Genomic DNA, 6,621 nt, shown 5'->3' with positions numbered 1-6,621 from the left:
TTGGTAAAAAATAAAAATAGATTTTTATATAGGAACTCAACTTTTTGCCAATATAAAAGTTGTAGAACTTTTCAAACTTAACAACTTTCATACGTTTCACTTTCTCTGATTTTGAGTGGAAGGCATACAAAAACTAGGTTAAAGTTTGGTCAATTTCAAGTCAAATTCACACCAACTTTGCTCGGCGTTCTACCAAATTTCAACCGAGTTTATCTCAAAATCTTGTACGAATTTCACTTGTCAGCTTCTGTAAAAGTTGTAGTCTATAGTTCAAACTCCAACTTCTATATTTGAACTTTTCAAAGTTTGGTTTAAAATTTTGGAGAAAATTCGCTTAAAATGCGCTGCCTACGTGCGCCACACGCGAGCCCACGTGCGTCGGATCACGGTGATCGCGCACGGCGTGTGTGCCGGCGCCATGTCGTGCCGCCCGGCTGGCGCAGCGCCATCAGCCAACCGCCGACAACGAGAAGATGACTCGAGCCTAGCCTTCGCCCACTCGTTGTGCCATGCCATCTCCCCCTCCCCACGCCAAATCCCCGCCGGCCAACCCTGGGTGCGAGCCACGCACGTGTCGAGCTGCTCACGCCACCGCCGGCCAATGCGTGCCTCCTCGGCCTGCCACCTCTGCTCGGCCACCGCCCGCTCGCCCAACCGTGCCGCGAGCTCATCGTGATGATCTCCAGCTCGCCCACGCAATCCTACCGCTATAGAAGGGGCCGAGCCCGGCTCGACGGAGCCACCTCGCCATTTCTTCCCCACTAATGTGCACGCCATTGACACCGCCATTGAGCTCACCCTCCCGAGCCACGCCAAAGCCGCCTGAGCCCTCCTTCGCACAACCCGCCCTCACACCACCTTCCTGAGCCCTCCCCTAGCCTCCTCTGCCGTCACCTTCGCCGGAGACGAAGCTCCCACAGCCACGCCGCCACTGCCTCGCGGAGCACTGCCGTTGCACCTCCTTTGCCCTCAATCCCAACAGCCCACCGACCACTGGTGAGCCCCTCATTGCAGCCGTGCCCTTAGTTCGCACCCACCTCGCCGAAGTCCGCCGGGATTTCACCGCCGCGCTGCCAGCCAAACCCCAAGGACTACATTGCGAGGCCTATTTTATTTCCAGGGTCCTTAGCACAAGAATGTAGGTGCCTCATTGTGAATGTTTAAAAACTTCAAGGGTCATCCCGTAAACATGAAGCTCAGATTTAAAATCCTTTTAAACAGCTGAAACTTGGAAAATGCATAGGAAATAGTAGAAAAATAGGGAAAATATGAAACTTATTTTGCTAGGTTCCTGAGGATGTCTAGTTTAATTTGAAAATATTCATGTGCATGTTACTATCCTATATCTAGATCTAGAATTTATTTTGTATAAAAACCACTAAATGCCTTATAAATCATAGGATGCTCTAAAAAATATGAAACCACTTTTGTTAGCTTTCTTTTGACATGCATGTTCTGGATCTATAATTTGTGTCACTGGAATCCCTGATGTTCATACCAATTTAAATACAAATTCTTAAATGCTCTCTTTATATTATTATTTGCATGATAAATGGTGGAAAGTAGATGAAAATGCAAGACAAATTTTGTTAAATTCTTGATGTACCTGTCTGACTAGTAAAAAAATACTTGTTCTTGTAAAGTATGTGTTTTCCATTGCTTAAGAAAATACATGTTGTTTAATCTTCTTATTATGTAATAAATAGCTCTCATGCTCATAAAATTCAGATAAATTTACAGTAGCATATGTTAGTGTTGGTAACCCTTCTGTAAAATTTGTCAAACCAAACTAAGGATATAACTCTAGTAAAAAGATCAATCTTCATGTTCTGCAATTTAGCACTATTTGATTTTTAATAAATTCTGTAGATTTCAAATCCATCTCCAATTTTTTACAGTAGATTTCTGGTGTAGAGGAAAAACTCTTGTAAAAATTTCATGTTCATATCTTAACAGATGCTTCCTGAAAAATTTATTCCTATTTAAGAGCTAGTTTAATTATTAATAACAACTGCTACTAGGAATGGTAGACTAGAAAATGATTAATTATGCTTTTCATCGTAACATTATCACTCTGAAAAATGGTTGCTAAACAGTACCAACATGACACCACCTTTTTCTTTATGAATTCTAAGTTGTTAAAATCTTATATGTGTACACAATTACCATCAAAGTAAAAATCAAGTTTTCTTCACAACCCACCTTGTTTTGCGAAGAAAAGATTTGTTAAAGTCTTGTCTACGTGAATGTGGTCGAAAATGCACCTTATGCTTTTACAAGGATTAACGAAATGCAACCTACATCATGAAAGCTTATACATGGAATCTTATGCATATGCATCTCGTGTAGATGCTAACCTCGTGAACGGAACATACGAGTTGGTTCCGGAAACTGAAGAGGAACACTCGGCTGCTGCGGTGAACCTGATCGAGGCCACACAAGACCCGAGCCAAGCTTTAGAAGAGCCACAGTTTAGCGTAGTACAAGAAGGCAAGCTCTGGAGCATAACCCTGGTTTCCAAATTATGCAATACTTATGTTACTTATGTTTGTGCATTAAGTTCATAGGAGTTGCTTGAAACCTTAGTTGCATGTCCTAGTACCCATGACTTGAATACTAGCATGGTAAGTCGTAGTTTCTATGCTAAATAGGGACACGGTAAAAGTTGAGTGATTTCTTGTCACTCATGAGCTATAGGAGTTGCCTGTTTACTTATGTTGGAATCATGAGGTTGATGGGCAAGTCTTGGTACTATGTTCTGCAATTATTGATGCCCCATCTGTATAAAGGAAAAACTGCTAAGGTCAAAACTGTGGGAGTCTTGGTCAACTTTTTGAACGTACTAAACACATGCTGAGAGTATGGGGAATCAGTAAGCCTAGTACCTGATTGAACTAGTGTGGACCTTTACCCCGCTCTCTCTGGAACTAGGTTCCCATGCGGCCTCATGTGGGTACAAGTGCAGCCACGGTACGGCGTCGTTCCGGAACCGTGGGGCACTTTATCCAGGGAAGTGGACTCTAGACAAGCGCCGCAAATTGATGGGAACCATTGATATATGTGAACCCGTTGTGGTACACATATGTCGTGTGTTTAGGTTCACCTTGCACGGTTAAGAAATTCGATTCGAATCGTCTGCTTCTCACAGTTTGGGACTGCTTAACTGCTTTTGCTGCATTGAGTAAGAAGGTGAACAAGGATGATGCTTAATATTGATGCCTAATTAAATTTCTTGTTCTACCATGCTTGCTTAGAATAGGTGCTTATCTAGAATGGTTAACCAACTAGAACTTGATGCTAAAACTTGAAAGCAAGGATCCACTTTAGAAGCTTTTGGCAAAAACAAACTCCTCAGCCAAAAAGCCTTGCATGTTTAGGAGTCAGTGGATTAGATACCACCTAACGGGTAAGTCTTGGGGAATATTAGTATACTCAGCCTTGCTTATGGCTATATTTTAAGGTAATGATGTGGATGACATGATTGCTAGTGTGACTTGGCCGTACCAGATCCCTCCGGGATGGACAGTTGAGTGGGACCCATTCTCGTTGGGCAAGGATTGTGGTGAGTGATATCATGGATGGCTTCACCATGGTATCGTGTATCGACGTTAGACTTATCATTATTTTTTCATTGTAATTTGAACACTTAATTTGTAATAAATTAATTTGGAACCTCTGTAATATTCATCTAGATTGTTGTAATCTCTGGGCTCATCTTCGTACGAGTATTGTATGCTTGTTTCGATCGGAATACGTGGTTGTATCAGGTGAAACCTGATAGACTACCATTTTGATTTGATTAAAGTGTCTATTCGCATTTGAGGTGATGTTAGCACACTTTAGCCGGGTTAATTTGGGTGGTTCTACCACACTTCATTCATTTGTGTGAGGCATACTTGGGTATCCCCCCACATTTCGATTTGTGGAAATATTTGTATCAACTGAAAGTTGTGTCGACCAAGGGGAAGCTAGAGTGATTGGGGGATGTGGGTTTTCACTGCGGTCGAAGAGAGTGCAGGAGTACTTTGACCTCCAGTTGAAGGAATCCAATAAGGGCTGGCACAAGGAATTGTTTATGGTTGCCAATTAGAAGCCCGAGCCCCCACCATGTACTGAATACGGGCCAGTGACCATGCCCGAGTGGTCAAACCACCCGATCTTGGAGGAGCAGGTGCTTGTGAAGTAGCTACTGGAGAAGATCGCTGACTTGAAGGTGCTGGTGAAGTAGCTACAGCCAGAGCCACTGGAGATTGACACAGCCGATCAAGAAGAGTTCATCCGGCATATGAGTATACAGGACCACTCAACCCGACCAAGAAGGTACAGCAAAAGGTGACCAAGGAAGAAGTTGCCAACCGAGTATCCGAGTTTTTTGGTGGCGTCATCAAGAACAAGAGCTGACCCAAAGCATATTCCCTCAAGAGGCCGGCCAATCTGGTATGATCTTAACTGCATTGATTTGGCTTTCCTTTTGTGCTTGTGTGTTGTCTCTAAATATTCTTGTGGATTGACCAGGCCGACGAATTTGAGTTCTTTTGCCCGGCGCCACTTCCTAGGGCCGAGCAGCAGTGACCCAAGGTCCGCCCGACCACCGAGTTCAACGAGCTGCCTGCCGGCCTTGATTGGGAGTCGGACTCCTCCATCAGGTTGGATAAGACCATGCCCAAAGAGGTCGACCAGGCCAAGAACTTCGAACCAGTAGGACACCAAACACAGCAGGTCGTGAAGAAGTTTCCAGCCTCCCGAATGTAGAAGCTGAGCGGCAAGAGGAAGAAGATGGCCAACAATAAGGAGAACACTACCCCGAGCATAGCCTCAGCAGCTAGGTTAGCCAGCAAAGCGGACGAAGAGTCAGACACGCGGAGCCCGGTCGCCAAGAAGAAGAAGTCTGAGCTCCTTGAGACAACCGTGGCTGATGTGGAGCGGGTCAAGGAGATGTTGAAGCCAAAGATCCGTGAAGGGTCCAGCGGTGATGCATCGGAACCACCACCGCCCTTGCACCCCAAGTTCTGTGTGAAGAAGAGCACCATGTAAGTGCAATCTGATTATGTTATCTGTCTTGTGCACCTTTTGTTTTCTGTGTTGCTTAAATTGCTTTTTGCACTAACGATGCAGGAATGCCATCCTAGATAATGAATCTGGTGCGCAGACAGAGGAGGCGAGCGGCCGCACTGTAGAACAGGTACCATCTCCGGAGGCTGGGGTGGATCAAGATGGTCGAGCTGAAGAAGCTGTACCCAATCTGGTGCTGCAACAAGGCGTAGTCGGCTCCAAGGCTGCAAATGTTGCTATGGTCGACTCTGGGGTCAAGCAAGTTCTTGGTGAGGGAGCCAGAGCAAAGCCTCACCTGGAAGAGGTGCCTAGGGATGATCCACTACCGGAGAGGTCCCCTAGGGATGGAACAGATGATTCTGATACCTTGGGCTTCTCCGAGGCCGACCTTGCTGGGGACGCGGCGCAGGACAAAAAGGATCTTGCCAAGCTGCGGCAGTCATCCTCCGAGATTTCTAAGCTGTTATTTGTAAGTGTGCCAACTGACCCGAAGAACTTATATCTAAAATCCAATTTTTTTTGCAGAGCTCTGAATTGTTAGAATGTAAGTAGGGTCTAGCCGAGCGTGCTAACAAGAGGGCTGACGTGATCCAGCAAGCCGAGCATCGTCTGAAGGCATGGCGTCTTGAGGCCGACCTCAAGAAGGCCAAAGAGGACGCCGTGCAGAAGGACCTGGATCAAGCGTTGCGAGAACAGATTCTTGATGCATACTTGAAAGGTACGTTGTGCTAACCCGTCAATTTGGTTCTATCTTTGGAGTCTTGATGCTAATGTGTGCTTGTTCAAATGAACAGATGCCGAGGCGAGGGAGCAAAGGCTCAAGCGACACCTCAAAGAGTTTGAGGATTCGAATGCTCGTCTCTAGCAAGAGCATGATGTGGTGGTCCATCATCAGTACGTTGTGTCGCAAAAGCTAACTTACAAAGCTGGCATGCACAAAGATACTGAGCGCTTCTTAGAGGCTGCATTGCGTAGTCTTCAGCATGACCAATTGGTGATTGCAGGGTTGGAAGTAGAACTGGAAGATCTACGAAAGGCGGCCAGCTATGTGATGGAAATGGTCTAGCTGGAAATTGACCCAGCCGCACCAACGCCACTGCTCGATCGCCTCAAGGCCGCGCCTGGTTGGCTAAAGGAGCTATTGAAGGACACCATGGTGGTGTGTGTGAGGAACGTCTTGATTGTGTTGAAGACACACTTCTCGCGGATTCCCTTGGAGCATGCTAGTGCAGGGGGTCGCGACCGACTTCAATGTGGAGAAGCTTCCAGAACTAGCTGACCAGTTTAATGATGTAGTAGAAAACATTGTTAATGATCTGGACCTATAAAATGAAACTTTATGGTGTATCAAATTGTATGATAAGACATGCGATGTAATTGACTTGACGTATGCGAAAAGAAAGGGGCTCCATCCCTCCCTTGGTGTATACAACAAGATATCATGTAGCTGAGGCCTGTAGCTGCTAAGTGCCTAGCCTTGCTTGACCGGCGTCCTGCTAAGAGTGGATCTTGGGCTTATAGGAGGGGTGAATGCAAGTTTGTCTAGGTTTCACGAGCTAGAACACCGAC

This window comes from Setaria viridis, chromosome 8, assembly GCF_005286985.2.
Source record: "Setaria viridis chromosome 8, Setaria_viridis_v4.0, whole genome shotgun sequence".
In the NCBI taxonomy this organism is placed as follows: Eukaryota; Viridiplantae; Streptophyta; class Magnoliopsida; order Poales; family Poaceae; genus Setaria; species Setaria viridis.
This window is presented reverse-complemented; position numbering follows the sequence as displayed.